Source organism: Liolophura sinensis, chromosome 1 (genome assembly GCF_032854445.1).
Source record: "Liolophura sinensis isolate JHLJ2023 chromosome 1, CUHK_Ljap_v2, whole genome shotgun sequence".
Lineage (NCBI taxonomy): Eukaryota > Metazoa > Mollusca > Polyplacophora > Chitonida > Chitonidae > Liolophura > Liolophura sinensis.
Window position 1 is genome coordinate 89,318,120 of NC_088295.1, and position 27,129 is coordinate 89,345,248.

The 27,129-nt window shown below is 41.4% G+C and overlaps 1 protein-coding gene across 1 annotated transcript in view; it reads left to right on the forward strand.

Moving 5' to 3' along the window:
- The first annotated feature begins 2,793 nt into the window (after nucleotides 1–2,793).
- LOC135481766 (sex peptide receptor-like) overlaps nucleotides 2,794–27,129 on the forward strand; it is a 138,464-nt gene continuing 114,128 nt past the window's right edge. Inside the window, exons 1-2 of the mRNA XM_064761451.1 lie at nucleotides 2,794–3,107; nucleotides 19,423–19,487. The gene's annotated coding sequence lies outside the window, so the exon portion shown is untranslated. The remainder of the gene's footprint in view (nucleotides 3,108–19,422; nucleotides 19,488–27,129) is intronic.

Consider the following 27,129-nt stretch of genomic DNA (forward strand, 5'->3'; position numbering starts at 1 on the left):
TCCATACAATATCCACTCACACGCGCCAAGGCGAAACATGTGGTACATTCACACACCATACAATATCCAGTCACACGCTCCAAGGCGAAACATGTGGTAAATTCACACACCATACAATATCCACTCACACGCTCCAAGGCGAAACATGTGGTGCATTCACACACCATACAATATCCACTCACACGCTCCAAGGCGAAACATGTGGTACATTCACACACCATACAATATCCAGTCACACGCTCTCGGTATTTGGAGAAATTTTGTAGAGTAATATGTATTACTGCTCTCTAACTCGGCTAAATAGCCTTGTTTTACATAAGCCCATTTCTTTCCCGTTTTTGAACTCTAGAAAACTGTGAGGGCCCAATTAATGATTCATCGGTATTGATAAATGAATTAGCGATATTGACACATACCACTATTTATCGGTATTGATAATTCCGCCCTCTTAACCCTCTGATAATTGCTGCTCCTTCCTGACATGTCGTAATGTTTTTATCCGAAAGTTTTAAAATATTAGCAGACCGAATAAAACGAATAAAATTTGCCATTTGTTTGTTTTACACGTATTATGTTAGTACTTGTATCACTCGTGCTATACACAGAATGGCCGACATAAGCATTGCGCAGTCTGCTGCACCTTATCACCGACCTTGGTCAGACGGCCCTGATTCTGCTGCCTGACTTGGCAGCCATCTCTGAGGATGCGACACCGGCCATTGTAAGAACAGATATGTTTTTCTCTGCCTGTCTTTCTTAACATTGTAGAGGGAGCAGACATTTCCACTGAAACCAACAATAAACCGTATACAAGTTGAACTTTGGTATCGAATAACAGTGGACTAAAAACTGTAAAGCCTAGAAAATAATAACGTTATATGACGATTAAATATCCACGAATGGTACAAATATACATTGAACTTCAACATTCCCTACAGCATACATATCGTCCAGTGGAGAAAGCAAATGAAGTACAGAGATGCGTTTGTGCCGGTATGAAAGTTAAAATACCGCAGCTCAAATTGGCCCTGTAATGGGGAAACACGTATACCTATACCCGTACAGAACTGTTTAGCTCCATGTGCCTCAATTAATCAATGTTCGAATGCTGAATGTCGTCGAGTATTGCTTCCCAGAAGTCTTGTGGTAGAGGGTTGTGAACAAAACTAGACTGAAAACTGAAATCTGTCTTGCTCTCTACGACTTATACACCCACAGATAAACAAGTGAGTGTAGCCTCTACACAGTGAGTTAGTCTACGCAACATTGACATAATATTTTCTGGAAACACGAAACAGTGAAAACTCCTAAAAAACATTTTCAGTTCAACTATATATAGATGTAACATGATATTGTATTGAAAAATACCCGTTGATATACTTATATACGTATGTATTTGATTTGATGTTTATTCTCTGAGTCACAACCAGTGGATGCGTCAAATGTGGGCTTAAAATCAATCTCTTCAGACTGCTTCATTGCTATAGGAAAGCCACAGACAATCTGGCATGGCTGTCTTTTGGGACAGTCATTGCAAATGTGGCCAAGTGTTTCACAAATGTATGTTATACCAAGATGGACCATCTTGCCAGCCTTTCTTTTTATTATAGCGACGGGTGTGTTTCCTCCAACGGTCTTTATGATGCCTTGTTTACGTGTGCAGGTTTTACAAGTCTTCCCCAGTATAACCTTAGTCTGATTAGTTAATTTTGTCTTGAATTCTCTTATGTCACACAATTTATACAGAACCAGATTTAGGAGGTTTACTTCTTAACCCAGTGGAAAGTGCTGTGTATGAGCACTTAGTTTATAGACTAGGTTATGTATTGGTGTTATCCGACCCCTAGACGATATTTTTCACATAAAAACTCTTGTCTAACCATTTATTGACCAACTACTCGGAATAGTCATTGTTTGTTATTATCATGGAAGAGTATAGTTCAGTGGTCAGTTTATAGACTGGTTAACTACCTGTGTGAAATCAGTTATTGACAGAATACCAGGAATTGGTTACATCCAATCGAAGCACAGTTACAGCGTCAGTCGAACATCGAATAGCCGATGATGTTGCCAATGATTGCCGAGGAAAGCAGAAAGTGTAGATATTATCCTGTTTTATCCAGGACAAGCGGTATTCCAATAGCAGATACACCCGTTCAGTGGTTAGACTAGACTCAGCACCATTCAGTCTGTTAACAGGGGAGGGTGTTACTCATCATGGAAGTACAGCTGCCTCTGTCAGGTGTCGTGACGGACTACAATGTCTCCTAAGGGGAAATGCTCGGGACATGCTGTAGGGAATCTGTATCGAAAAATCTAAGACACAGGGTCATCTTTGGACAGTCCCGCGCTGGTATCTCTCCGATGACCGTGCAGGACAAAAAGCGTCTGTTACATAGATATGATAATGATGCGGGAGTTCTTAGCCGCTGTAAACCCCGCCTAGCTAAACAGCCTGGCAATCGGCCTCTTTCAAAGTACGACCAATAGTCTCCTTCGCTCACAGACCAGGCTGCTTTAAAATCAATGCCCACCTTGCGAAGCAGAGTGACAGCAGTCCTGTGCTGCGCTCGCGATTTGCTTTCCGATCGGCCCATGGAGGGCTGTCAGCGCGACCACAAGTTGCTTTAAGAGAGCTAATGGAAGGGAGCCGAAGATAACTCGTGACCTTGCTTGGAATAGCACTCAGTGTTTTTAAAACTGAGTGGTATCCATCATCACTCCAGAGATCGTCGTCACAAACAATGGATGCACTCTTTTGAAAATAACACCACGGTGTTCCCAATACTTTTGAAGAGATGATCAGAAACACTCTTTACAGATGGAAGACACTCATTATCCACAGTTTACGATCATAAACAGTTGTTAATGGTTCGGATCAATTCCGTGTGAGAAAACTGTCAGTTAGAGGTATTCCTGTGAAATCTAACTATGACTGCCTTCGTCATTCTCGATTGTGACTCCCTCTGTTACCTGATACCCAGGCCACCGTAGAGTGAAAAATGATCACCTTGTGTGTATGTGACGCCTTCAGCCCCGGTGTTTAACAGAGGAACGGTGAAGATTCAGGTTACCCCAAACCTACCAGAGGACCGATACCTTGACAGGTAGGTTTACCTTAGCAAGTTTTCCTTCTTTGTACCATATACAAGTTTACAGTTCAGTGGGTCTTAACGTCTTTTCAATATTTCGTGACGGCATCGTTTTAATACAAGTCCGTGCATTCTTTATATAAGGATAGTTTCTAAATATTGAACTATCATTGTTAATATAAATACGAAACCTAAGCCGACAAACGGCCATAAAATATGTATCAGCAGACGTGACAGGGTTAGGTAGTCATGTACGGATATTCTAGCCACTTTGGAGTGACACTCGACTTTGTTCTTACCACATGCAGAACACGTCAAGACTGACAAGATATGTTTTGGTGTGCTGATGATGGTTGTTGTCCAAGCATGATCCAGGGTTTTTCTCGACTACCGATCTACCCCAGCTACAGAAGTTCTAGAGGCTGCACGCCAAATATTTAACTCACTGATTAGCTAAGTACTTTTTTCTTTTGAAATGTGTCTGATAACAGGAGTGGCTAGTTAAGAAGAAGAAAAGACAAGACCCCTTGCTGAGAGGAGAAAACTTTTCTTTGGCTTCTGTCTACTGCACATGTATGTGGATGTGTCCGGAAATGAAGTGCCACAAAGAATGGTTGGGAATGTGGCTTGTCACTGAGCATATTCCACTCGTGGTTTATGTTCGGTCTTTGTTCTACGGATTGTCAACCTGTATTTGTCGAGGCCAGATCACATATAATAAGCACAATGATAATGTGTAGATCGATGGAGGCCAAGACCTGTGTCCGTGAGTGCCAACAGATAAGACGCATTGGTGGCGCATGCGTGATTAGAAATGTCTAAAGGAATCAGTGAGACCTAAATCGTAAGACGGCTATCAGGGGCTAATCACGTATTCAGTCTTGTCGTCGGTCGATTTATCGAATCTTCAATCATAACCGAACTGGCTCTCAGGGTATCTTGTAATACAACCGGAGTATGGTGGGGGAAATCGGCATATGTCGGCGAATTGATAATCCCCGGCGTCAATATGCCACCTTGCATACGAAGAGGCTCGTGGCCGGTGATAAGATTGATATAACAAGCCCGCGAATTATGCATGCGAATTGTTCGACGAGAGGGTTAGGACTAGAGGCCTCTCTCAGGCAGGTCGATACCATAACGTTCACTTACTGCTCAGGTATCACTAGCGACCAGATCTATCCAGTCAAATGACACTGTAATCTCGTTACACAAAGGCAGAAATCTGATAATCCATGTTAAAAGCTAGCCTAATCTGATAGACGATAATCTGGTTTGTGTGATGTAAGACATGGATGCATACAGCCAACGACAGGCTGAGCAGCTCACAAATGTGTCACGCTAACAAAAACACCGACTAAGGATGGCACACTCGTACGATGACGTTATCGAAAACCACACACAAGGCTCATTTGGCGATACGTGTACAGCGCATAGATGTAAATTCCCCCTCTCACAGATATGTTTGCGTATGTTTTTAGTTTGCATAGACTCTGTAAATTTCGTTGACAAGCTTGTGAATCGCTTTTGATCCGCTTTATCTTGCGATACAAAGTCCAAAGGCAGAGGTGTGGCACTTAACCTGGGCTAATAACACGCATTTGATGAATACATCATATTTCATCATACGTTCTTGTGCTATAACGTAGTTGTACAGTTGTACAGCGACATGAGTTGTGGTATGTCCAAACCGGTTCGGGCTCTGGAGTGATTCCGGTTTCTATTTCACCTCAGATTGGCTAAGCTTCCGCCAATAGTTTGGAAGGAGCCAGAAGCGATGCCATGCACTACCTAGGTGACAACGACGTAGCTCCAGCCTTATTAATGGGGTTTACCAGCCAGCACTAATCGCATATCTGCCGGCACTGTGGACACCCACCAAGCGTAACACTTCCTAATTATAATATTAGCTCAAGGTAATGACACTGAGCATTGGTAAGCCAATACTGTTTTATTGGCAAGGATAACGCAAACGACAATTTAGTTGTGAAGTAGATTGCTATCGGGGCAGAGGTGCAGCGCTATCTGCAAACCACTAATCTTGTTCATAGTCGTTTTGTTCTCGGGTACAACAGCCGCAAAAGCTAAAAAAGCTCATCTGTGATGACTAGATGCGACTGAACAAAGCACTGAACAAAAATCACCTATGTAGTTTCTTGCAAGATTTGTGTAATCTATGCGTTATACATTAATAAAAACTTTCAATGTGTTAACTGGTTAGAGTGACTACGGTTTTTTAAAATTATTTATTTATTTATTTATTAGGCTTCATATTTTTAAAAACGTGTGTGTCATTATTCATTGTCAGAAAACACTACGGATTTGATGTGGAAAGCCTTCCTTTTATACAAATTTCGAGATGGCTTCACACCCCAATACAACCCGTTCTCCTTTGGCACAAATAGTTTATGATGGTAATGATTTGATTACAGGCTACTGCAAGTAAATGTGTACATGTAAATGTATATGTCATTCAGCTGAGACGTTATCTATTTAATGATTTTGCTCTGCACATTTTGATTCCTGAACCAAGTAATGCTTTTTCAAACGTTGGATGCCAAGAACACACATATAAAGTGAAATATTCATTGCAGAATGACGTTCTTATGTCACAAGCCCCAAATGAAATCTTCCCTGAAGGGAGATTCCCTGCGGTGGCATTTCCCCTTTACAAAGTTCCCAGAGGAGCGCGAATCGTCTATGTAAAATTTTGTGAGGGTACAGGACAATTCATCATCTATCGGATTGCCAGGCTTCGTACGCTCGTGCGATCCTATGTTGATTAATATTCTTTGCTGTTATTGTATTAGCTAACGCCTCGGCGACTTTGCGCATTAAATCTGCCGTTATTCTAACGCAGTGAGCAGATAAGTGCAGTAATTCGCTTCTCTCACTTCCACTGACGGCAAGGAAAAAGCAATTATAACTAATGCAGAGGAGAGCCTCTGGAGGGCGCTTCTCGCCTGCTGTCCAACTGTTGCGCGCGGGTATGGCTTACTTTAATAGGTGCCCTGAGTGACCTGTACGAATACATACGCCGATTACAGGACAAGCACGACCCCTGTCCACCAATGATCTGTATTGTTTGAGATCGTGTAAGAGCCCCAGAAATTAAGCTTGCAAATGGAGACAATGGGTCTGTCTTTGGGCATATGTGAAGATTGCTGTCCCTGGAGACCTTGACGGGGTATTGCATGTCACAAATCACATCCTGACCGTGCCCCTGTTACTGGGACAGTAACGTGGACAGGAATAGCTGCAGTGTGCAAAGTGTAAAAATGCAATGGTTACTGTGACCAGGCTTGGAGAGAAAACCAAACGAACCAAAAGCCGTGCAGATTTATTGCCAGAAAACGGAAGTGCTTTTTCAATGTATCTGTGCCATCAGTTATGTCAAAATAATTCACAGAATCTGCGGGTTAAATTACGTCAGCCATATCCGGGTATTCAATCATGTTGTCATTGCAACAGATATGTCTTTTTCAATCATTTAACCGATAAAATCTACATTGGTGTACATGTCACTAAACAAGACTTAAAAAGGAGAAAAAGTCGTTACTTATGTATTATGGAACTTATGTGATGCAAAATGCAATGAGATGTATGCTTTCTGTTTTGCATATTTATATTCCATCATTGCTCCTAATTTTTTGTAATGTTTTTTCATTATGATGATTATTGGTGTTTTCTAATATATGTTCATTATTATCATATAGATATTATATATCGTTCATACATTTTATATCCAAACTCTAATGCCTCTAATGCCGGAGGGATTTTGTATAGTCGAATATTTAATTGTAAGAGAATTTTGATGTATATCATACTACGCACTTGTTATCTAGTGACTTCCTTGACAAAAGACAAATGCTGACGTCCTTGCTACTGGTCCCACTATAATTACACTTCATGAAACGTAAAAGGAAACAAAACTTGAAAGCAATTGCTTACACATCCGTTACATTTGGGAATTTTGGTTCCCTGTACTCATAAAACTGATCGCCATCGTGAAATATTATTGAGTTTGGTGTTAACAACAAGCAGATAAGTAAACAAATATGAAACATCTTTAAATTGAAGAATTCGATATCACAGCCGATGGACGAAGAATCGTCTGTGCTGATTATTTATGTCTTGATAGATTTTTCTATCCAACACAATGTAATCTGGAGTAAGCCGTCATCGAGTGGTCAAGGTGATTGCCTTTCGATGGCTAGGGCACACGAGGTGTTGGTTCCAACCCATCCTTGGACAATTTCTCTCACCAATGCGGTCGCTGTGAGTTCAAGTGCAGCTCATGCTGGCTTCCTCTCCGGCCGTACGTGGGAAGGTCTGTCAGCAACCTGCGGATGTTCGTGGGTTTCCCCCGGACTGTGCCCGGTTTCCACCCACCATAATGCTGGCCGCCGTCGTATAAGTGAAATATTATTGAGTACGGCGTAAAACACCAATGAAATAAATAAATTCTTGGACAATTAATTTGTACGCTATCAATGGCCGAGCGACCTTTGTGCAAATTTGTCCTCGACAATGCCCGTGGGGATCTTTGTACAGTCCTACGTTTGTTTAAGACCAATGTCTTTCATCAGTGTGGCTTGGAATACGGGAAATTTCGTCCGTTTAAGTTGGCTGCGATCGGCAGTTTCCTCCTCACTCTGGTTTACTCCAGCCATAAAACTGAAGATGGGCTTACAAGGGATAAACTTTTTAGTATAACAAAAACAATCAAATAAATAAATAATCCTATATTGTCTGTGTAGTATGCCAAAAATATCGGATGTGACCATTAACGTCAAGATAGCTCGACATGAGTCACTTTCAGTGCACTCATTTCCCTGCATGCAGATGACTCAGATGATAGTTACGTCAATAGTTACACAATATCTGAGAGTAACTGTTCGACTACATTCTGAGAATCACTGTAGAGGACACTACGCTGTCAGAATCACAGTAGAATACAATGCTTTAATTTCTGAACACCACCATTACAATGCCGTACGTTCTTAGCATTAATGATACCTTACGTTCCTAGTTCACTTTACCACATAGAGCGTTCTGAGCAGCACCATTGAAATGCCGTCCGTTTTGAGTGATCAATCCAGTTTTTCACCATTGGAGTTTGTTTCTTTAATAGTATGGCTCTAGACCAGTGACATTTAATAAATTGCTATTAACATTACTACATTTTTATGGTGGAAAGGGGGCGTGTAAGTTGCAAATGTTTAAGTATGTATATGGACATTTATAATAAAACTCTGACTGAGATAAACTGACAAGGGGCCGTACGTCACCGACAACGTGTGATTATTTGCCAGCTATCACACTGTAGTCGCTGCTCTGCTTTTACTCTCTATGCTGTATGTCTTTAATTATATTACCTTTACTGTTTCATCACTAGAATGTCTTACGCTCTATGTTTAATCCCACCAATACATTACACTCAGTTTGTCGGGCATCTGAGAGTGTTTCTTTTGAGATATCACCTCTTTAAAGATTCCCAGTCCATGAACAGCCTTTAAAATAATGTTCTAGGAATGACCAATAGACCGTAGGACTGGAAAGTCAGACAGAAGACTGTGTACATTTTGAATCTAGCCTTGGTACTTGGCATTTCAGAGAAAGCGCAAAATCGGTGCGCCTTGGTGTCTGGTGTTTGATGGAACACTCACATTTTAATTTAGCGTTGTCACTGTGGGTCTTCTTCAAACACTCCGCTTCCGCTGGCAGCCGATTTGAAGAATCCGAAGGACAGCAGAAGACAATTTGTTGGGTATGACAGCTCTAAAATCTAAGGTGTTTTAGTTTAAATTGAGAGCAATCTTGACTGATGTGTACCGTGTCTTAGGCTCTCCATCAGTTTCATGTTTTCTAATTAGAGTAGTGCCAATGTAAAAAAGATCTTCCGGTTGAAACCTCCCATAGTTCCAGCCCCACCGGAAAGACTTTTTCATCCCCTAGGAACAAGCTGTGAAGGGCCATTATTTTCAGAGGCAATGAAGAAGAGCAGATGGAAGCTCGTGGTGGTGAGTGTTTTGTACCCGTGAAACATCGCCCTACTCAAGCCGCAACGAGTCCTTGATCCAAACCAAAAACACGCTAAAGGTATTTGCACGTCGGATTACTTGGAACCAAAATGATGGACATGGATATCAAAGTGTCAAGCAGATAGGGAAAAGGGGGTGCCAGACGCATGGGGACTGTATTTTGAAACTTAGCATCAGGTGTTACAGGACGCTAGACTAATGATTCCGGGCGAGCTAGACACATCTGACACAATACATTAGCTCGCGCTGAAACCCTTGTCACCACGTCGCCGTCCAAGACGTGCCCGACACCAGCTTTACACTGGGCGCGGATTGTTCACGCAGTCATTTCGCGGTTCTCTATACCTTGACCGTTATATATTCCTTACAACACTCTTGGGATAAGACAAGAATATCCCTTCATTAAGAGATAAAACCGCTATCCGCTTAGCCTACAGACTCTTGGAACATTGACAGCCTTATGCGCACGATACTTCAGTGAAGTGGACAATAAGGCTACCCTACAACTTAATATACACCTGCTCACGTTAAAGATTCAATCAGCATTACTTAATACTGTTGGTGGTACCTATCTATAGCGTAGAAATGCCTTATTTAAAGAAATACTCTTTTTAGTCTGTCCTGTAATAGGGGTGATCTGGAGATTCGAGACGACCACGATTTGGAGAGCTCCATGTAACACGGGCAACGTTCAGGCACAGCTAAACTGATGGCAATAGTCTAATTTCATTTTGTAGATAGTGTTAAAACCAGCTAAAAATTACAGACACATATGTTACTTTATACCGTGAAAGTTGTCATTTCTCTCTCGAATACCGAAAGCTTAATACTGAATAAAGAGATTTGGGATTGATTCACTCCGCCATGATACTGGAGCCTTGTCCTGACTTCCGCCTTTAGGCCGAACGGCTTAAATACACGGCGTACAATACGTTGAAGTCATATCACCATTCCATAGCCTGCCCACATATACACTCACCATCAACTCGACATACAAAACACTTTATAACAATCTGTGAGGCTACCTCTTTAATTCCTATAGCCAACAAATACTGCATTTTCAGTATCGTCTGTTTTGTTGAATTTGGCAATCCTTTCACTCAAGATGACTCTAGAGACAGATAATCTGTGTTATATAACTAAAGAATATGGAGAAAAGTGGGTGAGAAACAAGTGAAACAAGAATTTTGCCACGGCATTTTGCTGTCCACTTTCATGGATATTACGTAAGCAATGTTATCGGGAGCCTTCCAAGCACATAGGCGGGAGCATGTATTTCACGTGACCGGAGCGATTTGTCACGTTTGCTTTACGTCTTATACATTCAGGAGAGTGAAATCTGCTGTAGTCGAGGGCGTGTAGTAATCGAGGGGGAATCCCGCGTGTTAGGCCTTATGTATAATAGCTCGGTGTACTAGCGAATCAACCAATCATCCTGCATTGAAGCACGCATCTCTGTAGTGATCTGAAATGTGCAAGAGGGCCTTTACAGCGGTCCGAGAGCGGCAAATCTAATGTTCTAAGAGCTAGCATCGCCTCTTTTGTAATGTACGTTCAATCAGGAGCAGTTTTATCTGCTCCTGTTTACACAAACATATACGATTCTTTTTTGATTATTTGCTCTTTTCATTGAAGTGACCGATGAAATGGTCTAGTTGAAGCCCGAGTTGCCGTCAACATTGCCGTTAACAATGGCGGACGTATAGCTTTGATCGCGAGGCACATAGTGAAATCACGTCTACAGCGAGCGAGGGTAGATTTGTTATATTGACTGCATGCGCCCCGCAACACATCCTTTTACCAGTTTTGTCCAACGATAACAGATTTAATGTAGTGTTTGATTTTTGTTCGTGACAGTTTTAAAGCAAGGGGTTGCCGTAACATGTTTATACATCCTGAATGGCTGTGCATTTGAGGACATTGATCGGTTGTCATAGTCTCCTTTTTTACCTGCACGTCGATATTTACCCGAATGCCCAGGTGACTAGCATGTGACTGTGCTGTTTACCTGATGTTTACTACCCACACAGAACGGAAACCAAGTCTTAAACAGCAGACGAGAAGTGAAAAGTGTTTCAAGTAAGGAACAATCGCACGTAAACTGCGGGTATTTGGACTTCGATACAACTAAAATGAAACAAACCCACCATGAGCATTGAAATGTTTTACCGTGAGAAATTTTTCTTATTTTTTCTGTAAGACTAGCGTCATATTCTAGCGTCATAACATGGGGAAGAACAGTCCGGCAGTAATATTAACATCGCCTTAATGGGATGTTAACATTGGAAGGTTGTGAGCATATGTGTACATAAACATAATGGTGGAATACCAGGGATTTCCACTGAACTTCATGTAAAACCACGTGAATAAGTTCTATTAACCGTTTATTGTCATGAATACACCAACGGTAAAAACACAAGTATCTTAACCGGATGACGTCGAACTGGTGTCTCCTTCGTGTTTTGAACTGATACAATAACAGGTAATGTAGACCTACTTCATCCTGACTACCAGAATTGATGAGGAAACACAATTTCATTATTCCAAGCTTATTACAGACGGTTAGCTAGTTAGCCTGGTCAGTGTTTTGAGAAAAGGCAGGCTCTCTCGGTGGGATTATTAATTGGTGCTTAACACGCTGTGTTTCTTCCCGGGGCTGAGCAGTGACCTTTTCGTTGAGACGAGGCGACGTGAGCCAAAGATGGGACAAACCGAACATGTGTAATCGGATCCGCCATGTCCACCGCTAACACACCAGAACAGCAGCTAGCAATGGCCCAGTACGGCTCGTTGATCACCTCTCCCACTGTCCGCGTGGCGCCTCTGTAAAGGTCAGTACCCATGCTTCTCCCATGCTAACAACCTAAAGACAAAGAAAGTCTCAGCTGCGACGGTATTAGCCATGGCAGTTACGTGCTGTACAGATCGACAATCTTGACATAAGATTTCAAAGTACCATAATACATATTTACACAATTTGTTTTCCGTAGATAGTGAACACTCGGCTCGACGCACTTCATTCCACAGTAGTGCCACTTAACTTCCGCTTCGACAAACCTTGGGGTATCAGTCCTAATCAAGCGACAAGACTGGGAGTAAGTCATTGACCATAAGATAAGAGCGCTTAAGCTGTTTGCGTGAACGAGAAGTTGTAAAGATTTGTACGCCTGGCTGATAAGACTGATCACTAGACAGCACACCATGTGGCCAGGGAAAGATGAGCAGCACGAAGGCTTTCCTACACTCCTTCAGTAAATTCACGGGAAAATAAGTATTAATTGGTTCTTTGCACGTAAACGACAACATTTTGTCCATAAGTTTTTGACTGCAGAATCTTACAAGACTTGAATAAAGATGACTACCATGGTACATGCTTGTCTGATGGCCACTTTTCGTAAATCACGTTATTGCATGACAATAACGATGGAGGCTTCTGGTTCATTCTGCTACACTTTGACATAATTCTTAAGTGAATAAAGTTATGTTGAAATATACACGTACACGAATGTATACAAGGACGTAAAAGGGAAATATTTGTGACTGACTTGGCCTAACAAAGATTCCCCACACAAGATGCTTCATTTCAAGAGAGTACATGTACGTGGCTAATCTCCTAATAAACCAGGATGAGGTAAAGGCCGGAGATAGGTATTAAGGTTTACGGAAGCTACAATCATAATATTTTACTCTGTCTGTACCTTTGCACATAAATATGTTAAAGCTCTCTTATACGAAGGATGGATTCTGCCCTATCCGTGAATGATCTACTACCCGTAGTACTACATCATCTAGACACAAATGGTGCTGTATTTCTGGAAAATACAAACATATCACCAGTGCTGATAGGCATTTGTTACGGTGAAGGTCATGGGCCACTTGGTGACAATGTTATCGGGAAGATACGGTGTGCGATCATATCACATATTAAGGTGAATTAAAGGTGCCAATGTCAGTCCTCTTCGATGACTAGACCATTTTAATGACGTAACCCGATGCTATCTGTCAGAGTATCCCAACTATGACAAAAGTATCTACGCCATATGTGAGTCACTAAACGCAACTGACGAAAACTAAATGTTGTCATAGGAGTGCCTCAATTATAGATAAACTACCCAGCTGAAGTGAGCTAAATATTGCCATTAGGGTTCCCCAATGACACATACACCACTAAGTTAACGTGAGCTGAATATTGCCATTAGAATGCCCCAACGATTCATGAACCACTCAGCTGACGTAAGCTAAATATTGCCATTAGGATGCCCCAACGATTCATAAACCACTCAGCTGACGTAAGCTAAATATTGCCATTAGAATGCCCCAACGATTCATAAACCACTCAGCTGACGTAAGCTAAATATTGCCATTAGAATGCCCCAACGATTCATAAACCACTAAGTTAACGTGAGCTGAATATTGCCATTAGAATGCCCCAACGATTCATGAACCACTCAGCTGACGTAAGCTAAATATTGCCATTAGAATGCCCCAACGATTCATAAACCACTCAGCTGACGTAAGCTGAATATTGCCATTAGGATGCCCCAACGATTCATAAACCACTCAGTTGACGTAAGCTGAATATTGCCAATAGAATGCCCCAACGATTCATAAACCACTCAGCTGACGTAAGCTAAATATTGCCATTAGAATGCCCCAACGATTCATAAACCACTCAGCTGACGTAAGCTAAATATTGCCAATAGAATGCCCCAACGATTCATAAACCACTCAGCTGACGTAAGCTAAATATTGCCAATAGAATGCCCCAACGATTCATAAACCACTCAGCTGACGTAAGCTAAATATTGCCATTAGAATGCCCCAACGATTCATAAACCACTCAGTTGACGTAAGCTAAATATTGCCATTAGGATGCCCCAACGATTCATAAACCACTCAGCTGACGTAAGCTAAATATTGCCAATAGAATGCCCCAACGATTCATAAACCACTCAGCTGACGTAAGCTAAATATTGCCATTAGAATGCCCCAACGATTCATAAACCACTCAGCTGACGTAAGCTAAATATTGCCATTAGAATGCCCCAACGATTCATGAACCACTCAGCTGACGTAAGCTAAATATTGCCATTAGGATGCCCCAACGATTCATAAACCACTCAGCTGACGTAAGCTAAATATTGCCATTAGAATGCCACAACGATTCATAAACCACTCAGCTGACGTAAGCTAAATATTGCCATTAGAATGCCCCAACGATTCATGAACCACTCAGCTGACGTAAGCTAAATATTGCCATTAGAATGCCCCAACGATTCATAAACCACTCAGCTGACGTAAGCTAAATATTGCCATTAGAATGCCCCAACGATTCATAAACCACTCAGCTGACGTAAGCTAAATATTGCCATTAGGATGCCCCAACGATTCATAAACCACTCAGCTGACGTAAGCTAAATATTGCCAATAGAATGCCCCAACGATTCATAAACCATTCAGCTGACGTAAGCTAAATATGGCCATTAGAATGCCCCAACGATTCACAAACCACTCAGCTGACGTAAGCTAAATATTGCCATTAGAATGCCCCAACGATTCATAAACCACTCAGTTGACGTAAGCTAAATATTGCCATTAGAATGCCCCAACGATTCATAAACCACTCAGCTGACGTAAGCTAAATATTGCCATTAGAATGCCCCAACGATTCATAAACCACTCAGTTGACGTAAGCTAAATATTGCCATTAGGATGCCCCAACGATTCATAAACCACTCAGCTGACGTAAGCTAAATATTGCCAATAGAATGCCCCAACGATTCATAAACCACTCAGCTGACGTAAGCTAAATATTGCCATTAGAATGCCCCAACGATTCATAAACCACTCAGCTGACGTAAGCTAATGTTGTTCATGAGAGTATCCCAAGGTCATCCAAACCATTTATCTTTCCTGACATAAAGGCTCTCATTAGTTTCCTTTGAGTAAGTAAACCACTTAACGAACCTAGTCGATAAGATTTTCGTGAATGGGCTATCTGGGTACATAATCATCGCAGATGACATATTGCCAATGCCCTTCCTGCACTGTCAACCCGATTTGCGTAATCTAAAGGTATTAATCAGAGTGCCTGTTCGACTCTCAAACCCCTCACCCAAAGATAGATGCATTCAAAGAATGGACGTGATTGTTCTTTTTATTTTGTCAATTTTCCGATGTGGCGATATGTTTGTACTTTAATTGATCATCTTATGACATTTAGCGTGTGGTAGATCGAATAATGCATCACACTATCACTCTGATTTGTTTAGAATCTTGTGAACGCTTGTGACAGGCTGATAGTGCCGACTGTAGGCTGACAATATGTCGTGCTGAATAGGGATCACACCCTACATCCGAGGTCATATACTTCTCTCAACCTGCTTTTTATCATCAAAGTAGTAGCAGGTAGTGTTGATTACATTAACGGATGGCGTCGACAGCATCCATTGTTCAGTGGATTGGATGTGCACCGCCTCCCGCCGACTCCATTTAGTGGCGGCTGGGCATCAGACGTCCTCGGCCGCCATGTAAGCCAGCTACCTCGATCGATCTTCCTGACATAAAATAGACACACCAGGTAAATATCAAAGTTCAACTTAACACTGCAATAAGGCGGTTATGCTTCCTTCTATTCCTGGACTTTTCTCCGTAATTGCACTCTATGTGTTACTCTTGCAATTAAAACGGCTTCATCGAAGGATCGAGTGACGGATGGCATGAGGTTCATTGTTCGGGCTTTCCTGTTCCTTCCCATAAACTGCCTCCCCATGTTTGTGTATATGTAGACACGCTGATATGTCCGCACCTGTAGCGTTTAATGGCACACACGTGTGTAAATTAAGCTATAAAGTTTGTCCTATAGGCCTTCACCTTGCTGCTTGGTATCACTGGCGGGGTTACTGTCATTCTGCTATGCTTGGTCAATGTAACATTTGGTACAAACATCTCTTGAGTACATTATGTGAATCGCGAGTCAGTGTGTTGTAAATGGTCAATGTATGTCTTTGTTGGTTTCTTCAGCGTGGAACCAATTAATGTGAGTTTGCATTTTGTGACGAATGTGGTGTGTTTATCTCTATTTGATATGAGTTTAAGGATCAAGGTTAAGGAATGGAGGCAGGACAGGAAGGAATGGAAATAGAGATCGTGGTAATCCAATAGGGTCGCTGAAGGAGATGGTATTAGGAACGACGTGGACTAAACGATAGACACATTACTTCCCATCCTATGAGAATGCAGCACGCAGGCTCTAATTGCCTATTGTCTGAGACACTCAGCAGGGAAATGTTTATGCCATGTTTCCCCATCTCTCCTTACTGGTCATTGGACTGGATGTTCTATCAATGTAATGACCACGGGAAAAAAAGGAAACACTAATGGAGCCGAGAGCTTTAAAACAAATGGAAAACATGTTCTTTAAAACCGTAACCTAGAAGGAGATGGGGTTTATTAAGAAACACAAGTGTGTAATTTTCATGGAAAATTGTCTTTAACACATTGGTCGTTTGTAAGACAGGTCAGAAGGCCTGGTAAATAATACACATCTAGCATGTCTCTGTCTCCTGGAAGCTCTTCACTCGACAATAGCCTTGATGTTCCACAGACGATGAAAAATGCATTTTTTTGCGCTTTTGGAAACTCTACTTATTTATCTACTACGTGCTCCCGTTTACCAGTTTCCCGTTTAACCTACTATTACTTGTATTGATGGACTCCCGAATGAAAAGAGCTTCCTCAGGGGGCTGCAGTTAATTTGATTGGTTTTGACCCTCTGTCCACACGAGTGGTTGGGGCAGCCAGACTTTCTTTGTTTAGAATCTGACGGGAGTGGGGACGAGGAGCAGGGTTGGGGTTAACAGAAGTGGTCTACATGTACCCGGGGTTTGTTCCAATATTTCAGCCTGGTGGGGTTTTAATCGAGGTTTTACTCCTACCTATGGTAACCATACATACATATATGATGAACATTACCTAATTCGAATTAGCCGTTAAGTATTTTGCCACAGCATTGGTTCATTTGACGTTAGAGGTTTCATTAATACCAAATGCCAAATACTTTTACGCAACAGTCCAGGAGTTAACATAGAGTAGTGTTTTGTATACGGCGTTATTGGCTCGAAACAAAACTCAGTTTAGTCTGCACAGTAAAATTCTACCATATGCTACATGAAAAGCAATGACGCTAGAAAAAACAGCACACAAAGTGAAATATAGAGACATCAGGAAACACAGAGTAGACACAGGCATTATTTCTCACCAGTGCTACTGAAATCCTCATGGAATACGTGCCACGCTTTATTATAACAGTGTTTGATATTGGACACCTATCGACATCAGCTTTCAAGCTACTGGCAGAGGACGTAAAAGAACAGAGGAAGGGCGATAGTTATAACTTTACAGCAAGCGTATTTTAAAACTCTTCCACCAAATACTGCTAAATCCTAACAAGTCGCGTAAACCAGAAGGGTATCAAGTGAAGCATTCAGCATGCCATTTATCAGTGAAATTTATCTTAAACTGTGCAAATCCCGAAAGCTTTTGGATGTAAGTGGTAAAGTAAATTGGACAGCGAATCGTTAATTCGCAATAACCTGCTCCGCCTGTCTTGTCACTTCCCTTCCATTGCCTTCTAATCTTATACTTCATTTCTGTTTATTATTCATACAGATGTCAAACGAACCAGTCATGACTTGCATATCGCAAGCGAGTTAAACTGTAGACTATGATTAAAAAGCTACTTCATTCCTATATTTTCGATGTAGATCGATATGACAAAAACTATACCATCCACCAGGTTGCCCAAAACTCACTACTCAAAAATTTCAGTTGGCTGCGAGTTAACATATGGTGAAAATCTAAAACCGGGTAAAGTCATCTTTGTGTTTGTCAGTGTATCGAGGTGTAGCGAGAGGAAAGTAGGGTCCCAATTACTACAAGGAAAATTCGATGGAATAGATCGTATAAATGCAAATTCATAAATGAATGCCATACGTTTTCCTTGGGCTCATTTTGCAATTTTATATTCTCTAACACTCTTGAAGGTTGTTTCCTTAGAACCTTCGTTATTTTTACTCTCTGCGACTTATTTAGCCACTTTAACCACCAACATGAATACTCCTAAACGCGTGAACTGCCGCACAACCCACCGCACGTACCATTTGGTCTGGTGAAGCGTTAGCTGAATGCGGACTCAGGAGTCTTCACTTTGATTTGAGTCGCAGACATGTCCGGTGGCTGTCTTGAAATCAAATCTTACATCTTCTACAGAATGAAATGAAATAATTTGGAAAATGTTTGAAAGAAAAAGAAATATGTGATACGTGATCTAAAAGCACCTTTGGTTGAATTCTAACATTTTAAAAAATTTATTTACGTAATTCGGGTTTGTCTTCAACTTGAGTTGTTGAATATATGGATGTGCATTACTTTCTTTTTATTGAGGCAAGATCATGGCGAAAAGAGTGATAAACTTGGCCAAGATTAATTAATTTATTTATTTGATTGGTGTTTTACGCCGTATTCAAGAATGTTTCACTTATACGACGGCGGCCAGCATTATGGTGTTAGGAAACCGGGCACAGCCCGGGGGAAACCCCCGACCATCCCCAGGTTGCTGGAAGACCAAGATTAAGAAATTTGTTGAAATCAGGTATCTTCCTCCTACTAAATTGGGTAGCGTCGTTACATCTGTGCTGTGCTCTGGGGAAAAGATTATGTGATGTTAATTTATTCTCACCAGCTCTCTTGACAACAAAAAAGTCGAACATAACCTATTTTAAATCAAAGTGGTGGGTTTTTCATGATCGTCCATAGTTCGTTTCGTGTTTGATACAAACACCAATAAATATTTTGTTGCCCACGCTGACATGGATTCAACGGTTTGTAAATATTTCAAAAAGAGATCCTATGATATATCCAGAAACAAGAATGTCTGTAAATGAAATCAATGATCGTGGATTGCCTGATACCATAGGCGAGAAGAGCTCAGGCCAAGTTTACATGCACGGACCCACACAAGGCGGAGGCGATAGCAAACCCCCTAACAGCACACACCATACCTTTCTTATGTCGCTATTCACTGTGTTTTACTGCTCCACAAACGATACAGAAGGCGTTCCGATTGCTCAAATAAATTTCCGTTGTGTATGCAAAACTATTGTTATCATCACTTGTTATTATCACTTGACGTCATTTACACTGGTCTTCAGTACTGGTCTGAAAAAATATGCTCTACTTTGAAAAGTCTCAGAATTTCAAAGATTTAATTTTTTTTTATCTTTCAGATGATATGGCCGCTTGCTAGATGAGGTACCCATACTGTCAAAACTGTCATGCTGACTGGATTAAGGTAAGTGACACGTATTATAATCTTAACCTATCAGAGAAGCAGAAAATTATTCTAGATTTTTTTTAGGACGACAATTACGTAAAATATAGACAGTGTCCAAAAGTATTTAAGGTAATTCTGATTGTCATGTCACGTTATGTGCTGCACAGTGGCATGAGGTAATGAGTACGGCTTACCTTGATCGCTTCATATGTACGCTATACTGGTGCTATGGTGACAGTGGCTAGTTGCGCATGCTTAAATGTGAAGCCAGATGTGCCACAATTGTGAATCGCCCTGATCACGCCATGTTTCAGTATGACCCATCTCTGGTCATTACATTCTCGTCATAACTCTTTACAAGCGTTAGTGGCCCCTTGAGGTCTTTTCAGTAAACGTTTGATTTTGGACCGTTCTACTTCACACCTCTGTCCACCATGATCAATGTATCACCTACGTCAGTCAAAAAGAAAGCCGTTTTGGTTTTAGATGTTGTTTAGAACGTCAATCCTCTCAGCGTAAGCCTAGAGCATAATTCAACAGTCGTCATATGTACAGTTTGAAAACACGATCCACGCTTACCAATCCTTAATGTGTCAATCTGTGTCAATTACAGATTGAACATGATTAGTTATTATACTATATGGGCGTCGAGATGCGAATGTTAATGGTTCTGACACAGCTTTTGTAAATACAACACCATCCACGTAATGCCCGAGCTAGATAGTGTTATGAAATCATGATCGGAGGATCGAAATCTGTGGTCTCCCTTAACCGTTATGAGTGAGCTATGCCATGTATAGGATCGTAGGCACAAATGTAGGACTAGTGTTAATCACCGCGGACTGAAAGAAAATATTTTGTTGGAATTAATCGTTTAGAGAACATTGAGCCTAAGAGGCATATGGAGCCCGTAATGCACACATGTGGAAAATAACGACATCTGCACGCGAAGGCTTGTCTATCAGTGGTTGCTGATGAGGACGGTCATACGTGCCTACGTTTACGTTTTTTAATTCAGAAAAGACAAAAATAATACAGTCGTGACTGTACAGACTGGAGCAGGATATCATATACAAGAATTACATTTAAAATGATAATATTTTAGACCTAAAAATAATAATAATAAATCAGCAATAAAATAGAACTAAAGAAATATGGACATGGTGGAAATGATACGTTTATTGTAGAAATTGTTGTCGTAGGAATCAGCGCTGGCTGTATTGTTCTAATATTAATATCTTACACATATTGACCGTTATGTAAAATTGTGTGATGCACCTCTCTCTGTGAGCGAGCGAGTCGCGCCACGTGCCAGTGGCATTCCTTTTGTCCCTGTTGACATCAAAGGTAGCGACGTCGTTTATGAGGAGACAGGGTGCATTAGACCAAGCAGCGGCGATGTGAGAACCAGGAGCCGGATCGAACCGTAGGGCTTGTGAAATCTTAGCTAGTCTACTCCCACACAAATACATAGCCTCAGTCTTTTTTAAACTAGGAGAGTACTCACCTTCGGCGTTGTATTGTTCGCCTTATTAGCCAGCACATATGTCGACTGTAATTAATACTCGTGAAGGTGTTTTTCACGTGGCGCTCAAACGCCCCGGGATGTTATCATTGCACTCACTAGGAAACCAATGACATGTTTTAGAGAAAAATCGTTAATTGGGACTAATTAAGAGCTTAGCGCCATAGATGTTATCCGATTTCATGTCTACCAGCCAAGTTATTCTGTGTTAAATAACGGTGGATTGACGCAAGTGCTACCTACACTAATGCGTAAAGCTCTAATTGCGGACATACGACTGTTTTAGGACGCTAACCGGGAGAAGCATGTCACCTGATTTGCTTACAAGGGCTCATGGGGGAAATGTGGTCAGATTTATGTTTTGTCGAAAGCGTACTAAGCTTCATGTAATCATCCGCCATACTCTTCTTCATATTTTACTCACTAAGCACACTGCACAATGATTCCCTGATAACTAACCTATCAATCAACCAGTCAAGCAATTAATCAGTGAAAACATCCACCAGTCTTTGTACCCAGTGGTAACAGGCCTCTAGTACACTGACTGCAACCGAAATGGTCTGTCAGTTTAAGCCAGTATTAATAAAATATGCAACTGTAACACTCTACACCCCCGTCATCGCTGCCACACAGACATACCACCCTGCAGCTTCATCGAGGCCACTGAAATATTAATGTGGGTGGATTACTCGCTACTATAACAGTGATGGGGATCAGTTTGTGTTACACAACAAGACCGATATGTCGGCTCCATCAGCGAAATGACATCGTGCCACACAGCATGTCTGTCAATAATAAATAATATTGTAATAATTAAACACCGAGTGAGCCAGTTTGAATGGGTGTTGTATCTAGCCGATGGAGTCAGTCATTAAGCGGACATGTCTGATCGTATTACGTGATCTAACCACTACTGACATCGGCCACAAACTTGAGGTGGGAATTGGACTCTAATTATACAAAGCTAATAATTCAGGGAAAATGCCTGTATATGACTGGGGAATGTATTTTCAGCTAGATCATACTTTCCGTGATGGCAAGAACGTGGTTACCGGCTAACCCGGTTTGAGGAACCTACCCAGCTCTGTATACCAGACACCCATCGTCCCCAGCTGGTTGCTGACCGCTGTGGACATATCCGCTGGGTCTATAAATTTCATGACCTCGTGTTGCCAATTCGACAGGGAAAGCAATCGGAAGTACGCCAAAGCTCACGAAAGAGATCTTTGGTTATCATCAGATTGTCTGGACGAATAAAGTTTAGATTTAATCCACTCGACGATTTCTTTTCACAAGGACATGCCAGGAAGGCTTCAAATCGTGATCAGACTTTTTGGACTTGCGGGCAATACAGTCGACTTCTGCCCCAGTGTCATTCCAGTGGGAACAATCCCAGGTCTGGAGCGTTTCAATTACAACATCCATGATTGCCGCATAGACGAAGCTGGTGGGAAGTAAGTGCAACGCTGTTAGTTAGCATGACATTGGCAATAACCTCTCATATCGTGCGAGCTTTAATAGGCCATCACTTGTAAAAGGTGCTGTATGGAGATAAATGGTGACATTAAATAGTTTACTATGGATAAACATAAGTAAAAACACGCGAAACCTATAGCTTCATGTTGCTAAAAAAGAAATAATTCATAAACAACTGTTTGCATAAATCGGTTTGTCCTTTTCTGTGTTTAGATAATATATAGATTTATTTTATTTAATATGTTTTGCTTGGTACCAGAATCAACACATCGACACTGGTTCTGACTGTCAAGAGGTCACAAACAAATTTACATACATTTTTCTATCAACAAATCATTAGAAAATGTCTGTTTTTATGTTTTCGGCAGAAACTCTATGCTTAGATAACCAACGTACCGTTTGTCAGCCAAGATAATCGTTTTATATAACATTTCATTTTTCTAAAGAAATTTCTTTAAGAAAAAGAAAACATTCTATTAAGTAGAAATGTGGTAATATGTTGGAACAGATGAACACGTGATTCACTTCACTCCTGGTATGTTTGTGGACTATAGAATTCTCCAGGCAACTAACTGCTAGCCAATAATAGAGTATGGCATGACCCGTCGAAGGTCGTTCCATGTACGCGTTGTCTGCATAAATCAGTTTGCCAGAAAACAGTATCTGAAAATGTCGGGTTACCTATCTTGATTATTGCTTCTATTCAATTTTTATAGGTTTAACATTTTAACAAATGTATTATATCGAGCACAGTGAGCGTCATTCGGTTTGACAGTAATTATAAGAGTAAGGTGAAAGTATTGGTACGTAATTTGTCTACATTAAAAAGTGAATGCGACGAAGGTCAGATCAGTCCGCTTTGGGAAGCCAAAGCCGGACGTTACTAATATAAACGGATATAGCACTGTTAGTTGTGCACCATACGATGATGACGAACACTGTATAACGTAATCCGGACGATATGATGAGTATCACACTGTTAATAGAGCACAATACGATGATGGAAAAGTGTGAATATGTAAATATGTGGGACGATAAACTGGGAATATCAGAGTGAGAATTATACAGAGAGTTGGGGATAAACTTGCCAGGGTGACGCGAGGACATCAGAGTGAGACATGTACGGAGAAACATGGGTATCTTAATGTGGACTGTGCAGTAAACTGAGGAGATCGGAGTGAGACATGTACGGAGAAACATGGGTATCTTAATGTGGACTGTGCAGTAAACTGAGGACATCAGAGTGAGACGTGTACGGAGAAACATGGGTATCTTAATGTGGACTGTGCAGTAAACTGAGGACATCAGAGTGAGACGTGTACGGAGAAACATGGGTATCTTAATGTGGACTGTGCAGTAAACTGAGGACATCAGAGTGAGACGTGTACGGAGAAACATGGGTATCTTAATGTGGACTGTGCAGTAAACTGAGGACATCAGAGTGAGACGTGTACGGAGAAACACGGATATCTTAATGTGGACTGTGCAGTAAACTGAGGACATCAGAGTGAGACATTTACGGAGAAACATGGGTATCTTAATGTGGACTGTGCAGTAAACTGAGGACATCGGAGTGAGACATGTACGGAGAAACATGGGTATCTTAATGTGGACTGTGCAGTAAACTGAGGACATCAGAGTGAGAAATGTACAGAAAGGTGTGGACATCTCCATGAGGATGACACGGTAAACTAAGGGCGTCAGAGAGAGAAATTTGGTTATAACGGTGAAGATGGCACGGTAAACTAAGGGCGCAGGAGAGAGTAATGTGGACACAAGTGTGAGGATGGCACGGTAAACTAAGGGCATCAGAGAGAGAAATTTGGATAAAACCGTGAGGATGGCACTTTAAACTAAGGGTGTCAGAGAGAGAAATGTGTATGCAACCATGAGGATGGCTCGGTAAACTAAAGGCATTAGAGAGAGAAATGTGGACACAACCGTGAGGATGGCTTGGTAAACTAAGGGCATCAGAGTGAGAAATGTGGATACAACCGTGACAATGGCATGGTAAGTTAAGACATCAGAGAAAGAAGAAGTTCGTTAGGAATTTACATCGTTTCCTCCCAATATGCTTTACGAATTTTATCTAACCTGGCGTGGGATACGTTTCAGGCCTTGGTGCTAAACTTGTGTACTCCAACGCCGGGCTGATCAATGGCGGACGTGTACCCAAGACCGGTCAGTGTATGAACAGAAACTCCATTACATCTATCTTCGCTCACTTCCTGAAGGAAGCGTTTGACGGACTCCATTAATGACAACGTATCCACCACATTATAGAAGCACGGTTGGTCTAATGCTTCACAGAACCCTTGGCTGGCTATATCATAAAAGGAGAATTGATCAATTCATCAAAGACAGCCGATATTGTGACCGCGGAAGCCGCCGTTCTAAAAGCTCCATTTTAAAAAGCATCAATATGGACGGCATAAAAAATGTATACGTAACAAACATTTGCCTTTACTTTTTACTTGAAATCTTGGCTAAAGCAATTTTCTTAGGTCTTGCGTGATATTTGATTCAGGATGACCTGTTTTAACGCGCAACAAATCACAAACAGAAAAACGTTTCTTCAAAACGACGTTAGTTCAAACTTTAACAGTGAATATTCTCTAAACGTCTGAAGCAACTTATGTGTAGTTCGTTCACTTAAGCAAAGTGATACATGTCCCCAGTTATATTAATTAATACTTAAAGTGTAACCATAAAAAAATGTGAGGGAACTTTTAGAACTTTAGCGCACACCCTCCAAAGTCATTCAGAGAACCTCAGCAGACGAAAGAAAGCTTTCAAACAATATCAATAAATATTGACCGCTTAAAGTAAGCCTGATATTAACCATTTGATTTCTGATTCATGTTTTCTATTGTTCTGTGTTGAGCTTAGTGTATTAAATTAAAATACATCAAACTAACATTCTTAGTTCATGCTATCGTATTCGATGCAGCGTCGCGCTTCACAAAAAATGCGTTGCCCTTCGTGTTCCGGTACATAACTTCCATGGCAACCACGCCGCCAAAATACATGTAGTTACATAATTTTAGCGTTACATGTGCTCTGTGAAACGCAACCCAGGGGGCTGTTTCTCAAGGGGTCATAGCGTTACGCCGGTCTAATCACCATGACGTCCCATACTGACGGCATACGTCGCCTTGGCATTTGCAACCGGCGTAACGTTACGACCCCTTTGAGAAACAGTCCCCAGGGCTTTACGTAAACCTATAGCCTCACACGTTTTCGAAGGCACAGGATTTGTTCAGAGAAAGGAAATTTTGACTTGTGGATGTGCCTCAAGAGAAATATCAAAGGTCAACCCTGTTCCGATATGTTCGATCATCAAAAAGGTGCGGCGCTGTGCCAGCGACTCTAAGGTACAGGTTCCCGTGCTCATTTTCTCTGTTTGTGAAAGTTTGGCAGGAAGCTGGCGGTTTGGCGGATGGGATCTCAGCACAACTTAGAGGCAACTGACTTGGGAATCCTCACTGGATCCGTTAGTACTAATTACCAATAGAACTTCAAACCCGACTATTATGACGGGTTAGAAAGAAGCATAACAGTGACAGAGAATGATGTGGGAAATTGGAAGCCTTACAAAAGCAATGTAATATTTCAGGATTTCGGCATGGAGACATTGTATCCCCCACTTAAATCTGCTGGCAATAACGAAGTCTTGTGTGATGTATTCCCGAGATTAACCTAATACGGGCATCTTGGAGTGTGAACCCGAAGCATGCCACACGATCTCGTGATACCAGCAAATATACCGTCTGTGGAAACTCTCCCGATGATAAAGCTGACAAGTGTGTGTGTAACAATGGAATCTCATCTTTACTATAAGCGCAGAGATAACAATTGTTTATGGAGTGAAAAGTTAAGTTACAATCGTACTGTTCTGCCCATCGACCCTCTCCTTGACAATGTTGTTCTTCCTTCAGAAGGGAGTTTTACTGACATACCACTGATCCGCACTGGCGACTTCATTGTTTATGCTGCCCGGATCGGTACTAACTCTGATTGATTTAGCAATCAGCATTAGTACGTCATAACTGTTTTTACTAAAGTACTGTTCGTAGGCCTGGGTAATTGACATTTACATTAAGAGAGGACGTCTTCCGAGTCACTCGACATATCGAGCTGGATACGAACGCCAGGTGCGGATGGCTCCCCACACCATAGAAAAGGACCGCCGATTGTCGTGGAGGGGTGATGTGGCGTGCCCCACGCTTCCTGGCAAGTCCACTGACTTCAGTGGCTTTGCGCGGAGTAGCCAGACCACGCCTACTAATCATTTTAAATTGGCGGTGTAACCGTTTGATATAACTTTTGATAATAATAAATCCGTACTTCCTCCTAGGTTATCAAGTGCCTATCGAACTGATAACTTTGGGTTGTCTTGGGCGCATAAAAATGTTTTTGGATTCCGTGTGTGCTTATTATTTTGAACTAAATCTTGTCAATGGAGCACTGAGGTAGGTCATCTATACTTTTCGAAGTCTCTGGAAGATGAGATATTTTAAAACCACCAATTCTGAACGTAGCATCTTGGTAGATGAATGTTAATGTCAACACACTTCAGTTAGAAAAATTGTTTCGGCATCCGCTGTATGTATGTAGAACTCTGAAGGCTTGGTCTTTATGAACACAGTTCTTTTTTGG